The 15,361-nt window shown below is 41.1% G+C and overlaps 2 long non-coding RNA genes across 2 annotated transcripts; one reads left to right on the top strand and one right to left on the bottom strand.

Moving 5' to 3' along the window:
• Positions 1-6,491: 6,491 nt before the first annotated feature.
• On the bottom strand, positions 6,492-8,830 carry LOC123257360. The gene is made up of 2 exons (XR_006507428.1): positions 8,170-8,830; positions 6,492-8,042 (listed from the first exon to the last, which is right to left on the bottom strand). It is a non-coding gene; the product is annotated as an uncharacterized LOC123257360 (long non-coding RNA).
• LOC26514868 lies at positions 6,498-10,396 on the top strand. Its single transcript, XR_001408228.3, has 4 exons — positions 6,498-7,740; positions 9,309-9,758; positions 9,816-9,966; positions 10,211-10,396. It is a non-coding gene; the product is annotated as an uncharacterized LOC26514868 (long non-coding RNA).
• Positions 10,397-15,361: the final 4,965 nt, after the last annotated feature.

Genomic DNA, 15,361 nt, shown 5'->3' with positions numbered 1-15,361 from the left:
CTGCAAACACGCACAAATATCTCCGCCCGGGTGTCGCAAAAATACCGAAATTAATTTTTAACAGACACGAAGCTCTCTGGCCATTTAGTCATCCAGTCGTGCAGTCGAAGCGACCTGCCGGAATTGACCTTTATGTTTATTTGACGATAGTTTAATGAAATAATTTCACCTTTTGTGGGGCCCAAAGCCAAAGTTCAATTCGACAATGCCAATGAAATGTAAATACAAACTCATCCGTTGCTACTTTTCATTTTTTGTTTTATCTCAAATCTTTATCGGTCTCTGGGAAATTTATGATTTATTTCGGTTACTTTTTTTGCGGTTCAACGCCCACAATTAGTTCCACTCAAATAAATCAAAAGAAAATGTTTGAAAATATTTACACACTGCACAGTTCCCACACTCGCTTCGGCAAACAGTGCATTTGCTTGCATTTGCAGTCACACTCGTATATTTTTATGGCCAAGGGCCTTTGCATTAAGCCATAATGGCTCTTTTTTCTCCGTTTTATTGTTTATTGTTGCAGCAACATTTATTTATATTTGAACGGACCCACAAATTGCGCACAAGCATGAGAGCACAAATTATTGTTTCGGTTATGGTTTTTCCATCCATCCATGTCCGTTGGATTCGGCCACTACAAAAGCATTGAATGCCTCTTGAGCCCTTTAAGCCATGTTTGGGCCTTAAGCAAATGACATCACAAAGTAATTAAGTGGCCTTGTTTAAATAGAAGTGCACAATCCGGAGACGAAGGCGATCAGACCGATGCCCGGAGTCCGACAAATGTGCATCTTAGAGTTTGGGAATTTGTGTGTTTAATTACGTCAAGTATTCGTCAGCGCAGGAGCCTCCCTATTCGAGCGATTGCCATTAATTTCAGTTTACAAAAGCCTATTTGTGATTTGTCAAAATTGAATTTGCTCCTTATCGGGATTTGATTGATGGCCGAGCGCTGGACGTGCCTTGATTCTAATTTGTGCGCTTCTAAGTCCATGTCGTTCCCATTCAGTTCCAAGTTTCGAGTTCCGACTACAACTACTCGGGAACGGAGTCCCAACGCGGCGTCTGGTCGTGCTTGGCTCCAAAAGCTGAACAACTTTTCCCAACAGCACAGCACTTTGTTCCAGACATTTGATTGAGAGCTCTGCGAAATGCAAATGCAATGCGGATGTCATTCAAAGAGTCGGTGGCGATGGAGCTGATGGTGGGGTCCTTCGAAGGGAACGAGTTACTCGGGCCGACGAGTCCTCCTGCACAGGAACTCCTCTTCATTCTCCATTCTAGTCCACACATCAGCACATCGGATTGCATTCGATTGCAAGCTGATTGCGGCACTACATACAGACTGAGGATGCCAAAGGCAACTATAACTCTTTAAAAGTACACTATTACTTCATGGTTCCTAAAATCTTAAAAATATAAAATTAAATATTAGTTTTATTTACATAACTACTAAGCTACTACTAGATCTCATTTATTTAACCTGTTTCCAAATTCATTAAATAATTGCTAAGTACTGAAGGGTTAAAAAATGACTAGAAACACATTATAAAGAAAAATTTTGTTAAGTGGTAGTTTATAATATACAGTATGTAGTTAAGAGATAAATAAATAGGTAATTTGCATTTTGAGGGTGGATGCCATTATTTAATTTTACTTTTTAAATTTTATACATAGAAAACATTAAAAAAAGTAAATGAAAATGAACGGCTAGATAATGAAACACTATGTAATCAAATTTAAACATTTTCTTTCTTTATTTTTGTTGGAAAAGGGGTTACTGTTCGTGAAGACTTTTTGCCATGTGGAGGCCAACTAGTTATTTAATGATTTATACAACTTTTGATAAAGTTGTAATTTAAGCTTTAATTTAATTTGAGCATTGAATGTAACATTTAATATTCAATATTGAAGGCAATTTTTCTGGTGCAGTTTAAAATGGTAGTTTATGGATTGGAAGCTTTCTAAGGGACCAATTTATTTATTATAGTCCTTGCACTATAATTCTAAAATATAAAATTAAAAAATACTTTCTTAATTTTATATTAATTTTGGACTTTCCACTTTGGTATCAAAACGTCGATTCCTTCGAGCACATCACATTACATTTGTATTTTTTTTTCGACGGAAAATCTCAAATGGAGTCACATTTTCAATGGTTGCTGCGAAACTTGTCAGCTAGGCGGGCTAGGAGGTTGGAACGGGGACGAAAAAATGGCAGCCGGAAGTTGAAGTGCTGTTGGGAATTGCAAAAATTTGTTGCCTGCCATTGTCATTTTTGTTTTGCGCGCCGTCGGAGGCGGCTGCTACTGCTGTTGATGCTGCGATGGCGGCGCATTCGTGCGTTTTATTCCTGGCCAGAACCGAGAATTCAAAGCCAGCGGCGCAAAATCGAACAACCAACCAGACCCATTGCGACAACAACAAAGCCCGGCTCCCGTGGGATCAGTCTTTTTCAGCCATTGAAAATGCACGGCTATTGTCAGATTTCGGTGTTGCCTCTCATGCAAATCCCCGGCGCAACGTGAGCAGCCCATCAAAATTATTTTTGGTTCAAATCTTTAATTTTTCCCCTCTTCAATGCTACATACTGGGGCTTTGGAAAATGCGTTTAAGCATCGATTGGGCCAGCAGGTCAGCAAAGGGAAGCTGGCCAACATTGTTGGGAAAATGTGCTTAAAACTCGCACAATGTCCACTTAATGCCATTAATGGACTTTTAAGTGCCGGCCAACAATGTTCTCTGACTACAACTGACTTTGCTGCCGAAATTTTCTTCCGATTTTGCCGTGCATATGGCCAGGGCTTAGCCCAGGACCCCTATCCATCTCAGATCGAAATCTAGACCCGCTTCCGGTCGGTAGTGGGTGGTGAGGGTAGCCCGTGTGCTGGTGTGGTTCGGGGTGGAGATCCCCTGATGATGCGGATGCTACTGCGACATTTAGCCCATAATCCCCTGACTCGATGCTTCAACACGTGCGAACTTCTCGTCACCCAGCTAAAGTTTTGGGCGAAAATGTGATAGTAAATAGTTTAAATTGAATTATTGTTTGTCTTCTCTTCATTAGCTCGGTATAAAAAAGAAAATAATTTAATAGCAATTGCCATTAAAGGGCTGTGAATAAAGTGCTCGCTTATGAAAATGTTCAGACGTGCAAGTACAATATTCTCTTTTATTTTTTTTCTGAAAAGGTTTGCTCTTACAAACCAGAATTTATTCCTATTTTTTAATAAAATAATACAAAAAACTTGACGAGGTAATATAACGGTGGCGAACCCGCATGCCACGCCCAAAATATCTGATATCAATTTTTGCCTCGATTCCCTTCGATAAGTAAAAATATTTTCACCCGGCATGTGTTTATATAGTTTATTTTTATTGTCGCTGCCTGACATTGTACAAGCTCAGCGAAAAAATAGAGCGCTATTCATATTTCCCCTGTCCATTTCGAATTTGAAATAGCTTCCCAGTGTTACCGTTTCACTTTTATGAAGAAAAAAATCGATTGCTAAAAATTGTATCGATATATATTATACGTTACTTTTACAGAGTAACATAAACAAATATTCCAAGCTTAAATTATTCGGCACTTTGGGAGTTATAATTCAAGCGAGGAAGATCTAATGATTATACAGATGTATATACCAGTTAGAAGCTAGGGCATGCGTATCGCCACCTAGCGTTCGTGTCGCCTAAAAAGCCCCTAAAGCGGTTGCAAATTTACTGGGATATATTTTACGGAGTGCGAAAAATTCACAAGTAGATCATGGCGCTGACGGGATTATTTCTCTCGTAGTGAGAATTTTGAAACTAAAATTTTGAAAGTTTCTTTTCAGTGTATTTTTCTTTTTTCTTACGATTTAGAAATATGATCTTAAAGAAAATGACCAAGATATTTAAAAAACATTTTTATCATACTATAGCAAGTGATGTTGGTTTATAAAATTTCGCGTTTTTTAAGATTAAATCTTTTCGTAATATAAAAAAATCGTAGAAAAAACGTTGCGTAAATTTCAGTAACAAACACTCTCAAATTTTTTTTAAATTTTAAAAGAATTAAAAAAGCAAACGAGGACGGGACTTTTTTTGGAGAAAAATTTGAGAAACATCTTATTTGCGAAATTCTTTAAAAATAGTTTTCCTGAATAACTTTTAAAAGAAATGTCAGATCGGGATGGTTGAGGTACCGTGTATCGACGCGTATTTTTGAGCAGAATCTATACACAGATAATATAAATCACTGTGGACGGCAGTCCACGAGGTGACGACCTGCATGCCTTGGCGTTTAATTATAAATAAAATTTATAATTAAACCTACAATTGAAGCTAAGCATAATTTAACCAAAACTCATGATAAATGTTTTATGTACAATATTGCAAAATCAAAATTTAAGGCTGCCTCTAAAACAAAAAAATCAGCATGGTGAGTACGGAAATGCAGAAATACACAAATACTTTAAAAAATAAGTCTTTAATTATACATGCTCATAAATTTACAAGACTAAGCTTATAAATAGGGCTACACCCCAGGGTCTGCTTCCTAATCCCCAAAACATACTGACTCGATGTCCGAAGATTAGACGCATCCAATGGAGCGTAACAAGTGGTTGCTGCTTTTCTTGGGGGTTTTGCATTTCAATATGCTTAACAATAATGGACCTCAAGTTCAGCAACCGCATAAAATACGGTGACTTGAGCTCCTCTAAGTTCAATCTCAGGGCTTTGCATTGGTCTCGACGTCCTGAGCGTTTTGAACCTGAGCAAAATTTGTTGAATTTATTTTATTTAGTCTGGATTTGGAATGTTGGTCAGTCCCCGGGCATATGGCCGATCATATCCACTTGCTACGTTTGATAGCCTCTGCCAGAAGATATTTAAAATCAAATTTGTTTAATTTACATGCATAAACGCGTCAAATTTGCTTTAGAATTGTGTAACAGGCAGGACCAGAGAGCCAGAGATGGATGTGGCTTGGAAGGGGGTTGGTGGAAAGCAATGTGTGTTCAAAGGCAACAACTGTTTCCGTTAATATAAAATGCAAATTTTGAACAATTTTTAGCAGCGCCCCTCTGTTTGAAATTGGTCAGACTACAGAACCACCCACTTGCCACATCCTGGCCCTTTCATTTTGCCCTGCGGTCACTTTGGTTACCATCGCACAAGATATGAGTTTGTAATAACCAAATCGGTCGGTTGGTCGGTCGGTTGGTGGGTTATTGGGTTGATGGGCAGACGGGATGATGGGACGATTCTGGTCCAAAAAAGGCTGGCTGTCTGGTGTTTGGGCTGCTAGTGTTTGGTCAAATGCAATGAGTAGTAAAATGTTGTTAGAAATTATGGCCCGAATACGCCGGATGTTGTTCATATCCCTTTTGTAAACGCACGGAAATAAGAAGCCAACAAAATGGAAATTTTTCGAGCAAATGATGCTGGAAAAACAATTTCATGATGTTTTGATTTCAGGCACCATATGTGCGTAAACACAGCCTGGAGAGTCCCAACTTGACTTGTTGTCCTTTCCCGATTCGATTGACAGTTGTAATTTACGGCAGGCCGTGTGAACAATTTACAGTGGCTGCCGGGCAAAACCAAAAGAACTGTCATTTAATTTGCATGCGAATCGCCCGGCGGCGTTTGACTTCAATTTTTGCCATATTCTTTTGGCAGTCATTTATTTACATTTTCTCACCCGCATCCCACTGACAGTCCGGGGGATTTATTTATTTAGTGCTTATCTTCGAGGCGCATAAATGAATATCCAATCGGGCCGCATCGCTTCGAATTTATTCCCCTTCGATGACGACCCACAACAGGACATCCTCGAATGGGCACGGGACAGGCATTCTGTCCATTTCAATGCGGTTTCTGCTTGTTTATCCTGCTCCCTGGCATGGTGCTGTCAGCTTGGCTTTTTCCCGATCATATCTGCTTATAACTTTAATGACATCGGAAATAAACAAAATATTAGCCTTCAATGAAAGGTTAAATTCATTTATTTCTGCCTTATTAAAATACTTCTTTAAAAAGAATCGCTAGTGGTACAAAGATATTTAGAGGTGTTTAAATGGTGGTTATATCCATACGCTATTAATAAATAAATAGGAATCTCGATCTGAATAGTATCTTAAAATATTAAAAGTGACTTGAAGGAACCTTCAAGGTGTTTTCCTTGGTCTATTTGTCCCTCTTCTAAAGTGGTTATTGTCATTGGCATCACTGTTCGGCGGTTTGGTTGACTTAGACCCATCCACTTCTATATGCTTCTAGCCGGGAAGATGGCCAAAACCCACTTTTGGCCGACTCCGCCTTTTCTTTGCACTCGTTCGAGGGGAAAGCGGCTTCTCATTTTCAAATCCGATTAGCATCATTTAGTTGGGCCACTGTTGTTGTCCTTGTGGAAGGGTCTATTATTTCCATTAGATTGATTTCGCCTGAGGAGGTCCCATTACGGTGTCCCAAACGGTTGGCATCCCAAAGGTAAACTGACATTCTATGGAAATGGGACTCTTTATTGTGAATACAAAAGTATATGTTGACTTTATTTATCTTTCCTCCTCGAGCCTCTGGCTGCGTTCCGGCAGACCTGCCGTATCACCAGTTCCACCTGCTTGCGATCCATCTGAAACTTGTGTGTGGTCAGAAACACTATGTTCTTCAGCTTCGAGGAATTTAGCTTGGGCTTGGAATGCTTGGCCAGGAGCACTGAGAACCTGCCAGGTCGCCCAGTCAATGAATAGGTTCCCAATGTCTCTCGCCCAAAGACCATGTGGCATAGATCACTGGTGGTATTCTTGTAGCAGCTTCAGTCCAACAATTGGTAGTGCGTATCGGAAATAAGTGTTGGATTGGGACCGGTCTGAACTTGGGTTTTGCAAACTGACTCATTTGGGTACCCTTCTTTCCGCAAGCTATTACTTTTCACGTTCCAATTGCTCCCCTTTAATTTTTGCAACTTATTTTCCTTTTTTTGAATACCTTTCCTCGTAGCGTGGTTAGCTGCTGGGTTTTGATCCACTGGCCCCATTCTGAGAAGTTTCCAAGTGGCATCAAATGCAGAAAATTAGAGTTGCTTGCACTCTTTTTTCAGGGATGGGAGAAAGTTGTGACAAAACTATCGATAGGTTAATAGAGCTAAGATTTCCGATTAGGTTCGAAGTTTACTGCAAGCTGTTCAAAAAGAAAAACATAAAACAAGTAAATCAAAAATGAAGTAAATCATAACGTTTTCGGGCACATTTATGTTTGTGTAAACGGTCCAATCAATCGTTAGGAGCATGCTTTTAAGTTTGGCAAATATGGTATTAAAGAACCTGAAATTTAATTTCAATTATATATCTAGATCCGAGTCTAAATGGGAACGCAGGGATAGACAAATGCGACCTGGACTAGTGCCACCTCCACGACTGAGTGACTTCAATTACCCCACACTCTTTTGGATGGCAGATGGCAAAGTGTTCCACTCGCCAAACAAGTTCCAGATTGCATCTTTATCTCGGCCCGTACATATTCTTGCAGGCAATAAAAGTTTCTGGGCAATAAATCTGCAAGTTTGTGGAGCGAGACCTCGAACCGAGCAGAGGAAAAACATCTGCAGTCGGCGATGCACACAAATTGCCAAAGAGTTGGCCGTCGAACAGGTGGCCCTGGATCGAGCGGCAGGCTGCGGATGAGGAGGACAGGATTTTATGTCTTGCAGGTCACTGATTCACTTGGCCTCCATTTCGGCTTAGTTCTTTGGTAAGCGATGGGATGCAGCTATTTGCAGAAGCATAAGATGGATGGTGGGCAGTGGGTAGTCCAACTTATCAATGGGCTTTTTGATATTTCCGTTGATAAAAATGAAAGCCCGTGGAAACTCCACTTGGTGCTAGCTGGTTCTGCCCCTTTTCCGCTGACGAAAGTGTTGACGCATACAAATTGTGCATTAGCGAAAAACTCGCAGCTTTCGGCGCATTAAGTTGCAAATGCATTGCACCAAAGGGGCAACTCCTGGTCCCGTTTTTTGCCCCCGGAAAAGCGCGACAGCCAGTGGCGAAAATCTGCGAGCATCCGCATTTGCATAAATGCAATTTAAAATCTGAATTATTCATGAGCCCAGCCATTTGGCCATTTGTCTGAATGACCACTTGTGGCTTGCTTTTCCCAATGCACCGCCACCCCACCCACCATGCTACCGTCGCACTCCACCAGCTTTTCGGCACTTTTCCCGTTTTTCCGATTTCCAACGTATAGCCATATATTTTTTTTATGGCACTAGGGGTCGTGGCTGCCTGGATGTGACAACTTAATGGTTTCTGTTATTTGAAAGCAAAAGCACCGAAAACTGCTGATGTCAAATTGTCGATAAGGATTAACTCTTCCGTTTGTGTGTACTTTTCATATTAGCAGCTGCACATTTGATTTTGGCCAAATTCACCTCCCAATCCCGTCCGATGTTTATTTTTGATTTAGAAATTACAACGTGTGTGCTTATATGAATGGATGGGATGTGTTTCTGTGTGTTCAATTTATTAGACAAACAAACCAGAAGTGGCAACGTCCATTACTCCAAGGCGATGCAATCAATTTGTTTGCCCGAGTTTTGGTTAATGATTCACTTTGATGTGGTAAATGCACTTACCTGCGCCAAAATCACTTCAATTAGTTGAGTGTATTCGGGAATCTGTCAAATACGCTTTTTCTGCCAAGAAATATACGGTTTTTTGGTTACCTACATACACCCACTTTTTCCTTCCGACTCGTCGAAAGTTTTACTTTGATGTCGGCTAGGCTTTGTCGAAAACTTAATCGCACTTTCCAAATTGCCTAATAACGAAATAAAGAATAAATATCAGGAAGAACAGCCACGGGCGGGCGATGAAACAAAGCCAAACTTTTGCACTTGGCCCTTACAAAACGTGTGCTGGCTGATTCTTACTGCCAGGACCCTCCATTTTCATCCTGCATTTTTTGATGTTAACAATATTGTAAAACTTTTGAGATTTTCCTGAGCGTCACTTCAGGTGTAAGAACTTGTTGGCCAACTTTTCGCCATGGGCAGAGGTAATTGTGTTTCATTTTCCAATTACCGAGTTCGGAGCGCCTTATTGGGCCGAACAAGGCCGCACTTCGAAATTAGTTGGAATGCAACGCGAACCAGAGATATGAGGTGATGCATCTGTCAAAGGGCCCTTTATTGCCTTTGGTATCCTGTTGGAATCACAGCAGAGTGAAATTGTTTTGGACGTCGGCCAGGCGGTACTGGGAAGCTCTGCCGGCGTCTGCTGCGAGATAATTTCCTGTCATTATTTTGTGGTCTTCCGCAGCTGAACGTAAAAACTGCGACTCAAAGGTTTATGGCCAGGCCGACTGTGAGCAGGACGACGAACAAACAAGCGGAGAGCTCGGATTGGCGACATCCTCCTGCAGGTCCTTGTTGCCGTGCTTGTTGTTGGCTGTCTGGCAGTTGGAAAAATTGACTGCATTGCCCACGGGTCAACAAATAAATTGGTTGGCCGAGCGGCGCGCCCTGCTGCCATGTTGATTTTGAGGTCATCGCTGATATTGCGGATGCGAATCGTTTTTGATTGCACCGGGCGGTTCCACTGGCAATGCAGCACAGCCCCGAGATGATGCGGTAACCGCACTACTGTCATTTACACTCCCATTCCCATACCCAAACTGAGTCCCATTGCCACGGACAGATGGACTCGGACTCCGGATCCGAAGCTGACTACGGTCTGCAGTCTACGGTGTATTAATTGTGGTTGCGACTGGTGAGAATTTCCATTTGCTGTTTTAAGTGCGGCTTGACGTTGTTTCATCCTGTTAAGGCCATAAAAAGTCGGTGCGTCAAATATTTATTACAAATGACCGTGACAAGCGGAAGGACATACGCATTGGCAGGATGAGAGCCAGTCGAGTTTTGTGTTTTCCCCGGATTTTCCCTGGACTGCCCACCTGCAGAATGTTAAATAAATCAAGGTACTACAGCCACAGAACTTACACCGAATGGAGAATACTCCTAGTTCTAGTCTCCTTTGTAGTACACGCTCTCCCATCTAAAGATTTTTACTTTAAATTATTATTCAATTCGGTATTATTCAAAATCCGAATAAAAAGCATTTTTGAATAATTCCATTATTTTTAAATTTCAAAACCTTTTATAAGTTAAAATTTTTATACTCTATTAAATCCAAAAGTGTCGCTATTCTTTTTTTTTGCCTAGCTCATGCCCATGTATACGTATCTCTTTTCGGATGCGCCGAGTGGGTTTGGTGAATATTTCACGAATTGAGCTGTCATGCAAATGTGGTATTTCTGTTTTTGAAGTTGACAGGCCTCGAAAATTGCAGCGTACATCTAGATTGAACCATTGACAGGACGCGGAGGAGCCGGCACGTCCTGGGTGTGGGTGTGTGAGTATCAGACGACTTATTGTTGCATGGATGCCGCCGCAATTGTCAGTTCCATCAATCAAGCCCGCCTGACAGCCACTTGAACACGAGAGCATAGACGTCGAATCGCCCTAGGATAGAGCTACTGCTTGATTGTACACTGTGAGAATAACACCATTATTTGTGACATCTCTTATAAGTTATAACATATTTTTTGCTAACCAAGTTTAGCTCCTACTTAATGTTTTGCTCTTGGCTTACCTTGTTGAATTGTAGATAACTCCTTGATAAATAATAGGTACTCATGGATGGAACCTTCTAAAATTTGTTTCGGAAAGTCAATAGGATCTCTCAGTGTCCACAAGAAAAACAATTTCAATCTGTGGCTGTCACCATGGGAAGCCCGAATTTCGCACTTAATGCGCTAATAACTCAACGCCCGAACTGGCCCGGAAAGGAAGAGCGCGAGGAGCCCAAGAAATGGTAAAAGTTATATTGAAAGCGCCACAAAATTTGTTTGTATATTTAAATTATCATACAATTTTACAAAGTTTCGCCGAAAATAAGCGCTGACCTGACCCAGCCGCACCGCCATCCACCCCTCCGGCCATTATGGCCCACTTTTGGCCTCCGCCTCGAATTTCATGTTTCTGGGGCGCTGTTCTCGGTCGCATTGCTAGTTCGACTTGTGCCATTTTGGAGGGGATGGGGGTGTCGTTGTTGATGGGAGTGTGGGAGTGCGGCGCAGTCTCGTGGCATTTGAATTATATTTGTGTAATTTTGCGGGAAAACTTTTTTATTTGCTAATTTTGTTAAATTAGAAAGCAAAATGAAAGGGAATTGCAAATGATATAATAATATGCGCCACGAACCATTTTTGACAGGCACAGTGCTGGTGGCCGAAAATAATTACACATGTAATTTTAAATTCCATTTAGTGTCTCTGCAAATGGAGCAAAAGTTTTCAAGAAATTTTTAATTGCAAGAGGCAGTGCTGTGCAAGGAGTTGCCATTAATTTTGCATGGCCACTCTGGCCAAAGCAAAGTCAACCGAAATATGAATATATTCAACGCCGAGTGACTAAAGAGCTTAATTTAAATAAATGTTACTGAATAAATAACAAGCCATGGACAGGATGAGTTCTCAGAGCGGCTGAAGTGCGGCTTTTATTCCCCTGAAAGGTGTTAATTGAGTGGCTTCATTTGTTCGGCGGAAATGCCCATCAATTAGGGTAATCACGCAACAAAGTCACAAACTGCCACGCCCCGAATGGCCCGTAAGGCAATGCACCCCCTGGATGGAGACTGTAGTGCCAAGGACCAGGGACCGAGGGCCTTCTGTCTCTTGGTTGGAAAATGTCGGCTGTGACTGCGGTCGTTTGGCATTAACGATGTCCGTCTAAAAAACTGCGTGACAGACACGCCATGCCACCAAGTCGACATGTCCGTACTCAGGACTCTGGTCTCGGAACTCTGGACTTTGGATCCAAATCCTGGTACACTGTCCACTAGCCCGTGGCAGGGGCTTGGCCGTGGCCGGGCCTTTGTGTTTGGCATTGTTTGCCGGCACAAAGGCAGAAAGCGGTCTTAATTGGGCGGCTAACTGAAAGTGGCTGCGTCTTTCCCCATTCACATGTCAATCAAGGCTCTATTCACACACACCGGCAAACCAGCACTCCCGAGACACACAGTCCTGTCTGCCATTAGGGGTATCAATTTCAAAAAGAAACGACTCTGGTCCGGAGGCCCATCTATTGCCTCCTGCTGGCACAATCAATTTATTACACACCGCTGCTGACAAGTTCTACAAATGCCGGGGCCGAGAGCAGGGGATATTGAAAGAAATGGAAGGGTCGTAGGGGACGAAGTTGAACCCAAAAATTTACATCTTCCATTCTAGCACTTACTTTCTTGCACTTAAAAAAAAAAAAAAAATTACATGCCGTTTTTAGTATTCATTTTAGCTTTCACTCTATGAAAAATGACTTGTACTCTTTTTTATATCATTGCGTTTATAAACAATAATTTAGCTTGATCCTCCAAAGCTTTTCCATTTCAAGAATATATTATATATTGTGTGAAAAATCGTATCCAAAAAATCATACTTTGGTCCATATATTCCCAGAGCTTAAATAATTATGCCTTATAACTTGAGGATTTTTTTAAAAGCCTTTTATATGTATTTTCCCATTTTTTTTTCCCCCACTTTTTATGCATTCACAGTTAGGTATTGATTCTATTGATAAGCTTTATATAGTTGCTAAGAAAACAGGAAAATCGGAAAACATTTTTTTGCGTGCACGATGCAAATATTGTTGAGCATAAAGTGGGCAGTGACGAACGTGCTGCAACATCAAATGATGAGATTATCGTAAACTCGAGCAGGACCATAAAGCAGGCCTAGAACAGGACAGAGTGAAGCAGGACATCGTGCGCTCTTGTGGCCGTAAAAGCGCTTAATAGTCCATTAAATGGATTAAGAGCGGATCCCAGCTCCTGGACCCAAGTGAAGAACAAATTTCCGAACATGTCCATGTCAATAGATGGCCGGCGTTAAAAATCAAACAGACGGGTCGTATGCGTATTATTGAAAACTTCCAAGGACGAGCGAGAAATCGAGTGGGAGGAACGCAGAGAGGAAGAGACTGGGGGATGGCTGAAGTTGGGGGAATTCTTTATTGCAGGCCATTTGGCCGGGCTTAATACGGGCAAATTAAACTAAGCTCGGCAAATTGCGTTTCGGTCACGTTCTGACTCGAACGGAAAAATGGCTCCATTTCCATTTTCTCTAGCACATTCCTGAATAAACACATGCATAGAACGACGGCGGCGGCTCGCTGAAAATAATGCAATAAAAGCGACATAAAAATAAAAACCAGAAAACAAAACAGGACGAACACGGAGCCAGAAACGGAAACCAAACAGTATCATATATGTACGGCACTGTACAGTGAACACAATTGTACGCGGAACAATCTTTGCGGGGAAATGGAAAAAGCAGCGCAAGAAATCATAAATGTAATTGAGAATTTTATGGCACTCGGATAGGGGGGTGCATGTTGCGCAAATAAAAGTTGAAATTGTCGCGCACATATTCCTAAGAATAAAACAAGGAATTTTCCGCAAAACCCAGCCGGGAAATGGCGATCCACAAATTTGACACGCCCCCACGCCTAACTCACACACTCACTCTCACATGCATGACGTTGACGCTTTCCATTTAAACTTTCTACGACAGCTGCGGACTTTTGAAGTGGGGGTGAAATTTTCGGGGCGTGATTGGGGAGTTCCCTTACACACTTCCACTTACACGCACACCCGAACAAAGGCGACTGTTCAGTTTATTGCCGGCAATCAATTAAAACGGCAAAGTCATTTGTGACAAAAACATTCACAAAAAATTTGACTTTTTGGCAGTACCTCCAGTTTTGTTTTTTGCCGAAAGCTGGGCCCATGGCAAAAGAAATCGATACGCATATCCATGCACACCAGTTATTGTAATATTTCAATGTCACGCGGGTGGAACTGGGGAGGGGGCATTGCCAAAATTTGAGTAAGTCGTTCCGCCTGCACTTGCCAAAATAAATGGTTGGGCAAGAGGACACGAAGATCCACTTTTTATTACTCTTTGTGAGTAATGTCGAACTGCATGTAGGCCATCAATTATTAGCTATTAATTTAAAGTAAAATGTTAAACAGCTAAGAATTTATTAATATTCAATTTATTAATATTCAAAGTATTCAATGGTTGCATCCCAATTCACTCTGTAAGGTAAAAACTTAAAATTTGTTTATTGTCTAACTGATTGAAAATTCTTACCGTAGGTGCTTATAAAGATGATGACGTCACAAATAACGTTTTTTAAATTTATGTTTTTTTTAATTAAGCCGAAACAATGGATTAACATTTCTTAGGATCCAATAGGTAAAATTGAATTGATGTTTGATGATTCCAGTACCCACTCATCTATAAAAATAAATAAAAATCCAGACTAGTCAACAATTGCATTAAATTAGTAGTTTTTATGAACATGAATCAAATAAAAATCTGTTTACTGGTCGTAAAAATATTTTAAATTAATATAAGTTTTATCTTCATACTACCACATATTTGTTTATTGTTTTGTTAATTAAACAAGCACATTAATAATTGTTAAAGGTAAATGGCAGGGTATTAATTTTGGATTTACCAATCTAGTTTTTAATTGATTAATGGACTGAAACGAGCTGTGCCAAAGTGCAGCATATTTGCCGATTTAAGCCTAATATATTCACCTTTCCTCCCCCACCCTCCTGGCGAAACATTTTAACGTAATCAGCTTTTGTCCTGCGAGCCGCCTGGCTCGGGGGTGGCCAGTCACCTGTGGCTACTTACCACCCACCCACTCGCCGACTTAGTTCAATTGCAATTAACTAAATACACGGGAAACCGAAGCGATTTTGGCACGGCCTAATGAATATGCATTCCATTCATTAAATCGACATTAATTTATTTAATGTATTGTTTCGAATCATTATCAGGCTGTGTGTGCTAGGCTTTTTTCCACGTCCGTTCCACGTGTTTCTTTCTTCTGCATAAATTCCAATGAGCAACTAATACGTGTTTTTGTCGACTTGCGTGTGTTCTGGGGGAGGTGTGGGTAAGTGGTTGCTCAAATAATTGATATTGATGGTTGTAATCTTATTTAATCCCTAATTACAAGCAAGTGGGTGAAGTCGAGGGCAGATCGACGTCGCCCAGTGCGTAAAACAAACATCATACATAAATTATTTTTACGCAGACAGGACGTTGTCGGTTGGAGGCGAAGGGCTTTATGTACATATGCCGCCGTCTGAATTTCTGAAAACATGCAAATAGTTGTACGCACACCAACCAGATAAACAACCCTTACCCCTTCACCCCTCAAGAGGAAATAATTCCCTAATTAGTTTGATTAGTCGAAGTACTCGCGCAATGCCAACACATCCGCATATCCTCAGAC

Source organism: Drosophila ananassae, chromosome 3R, assembly GCF_017639315.1.
Source record: "Drosophila ananassae strain 14024-0371.13 chromosome 3R, ASM1763931v2, whole genome shotgun sequence".
In the NCBI taxonomy this organism is placed as follows: domain Eukaryota; kingdom Metazoa; phylum Arthropoda; class Insecta; order Diptera; family Drosophilidae; genus Drosophila; species Drosophila ananassae.
This window is presented reverse-complemented; position numbering and strand designations above follow the sequence as displayed.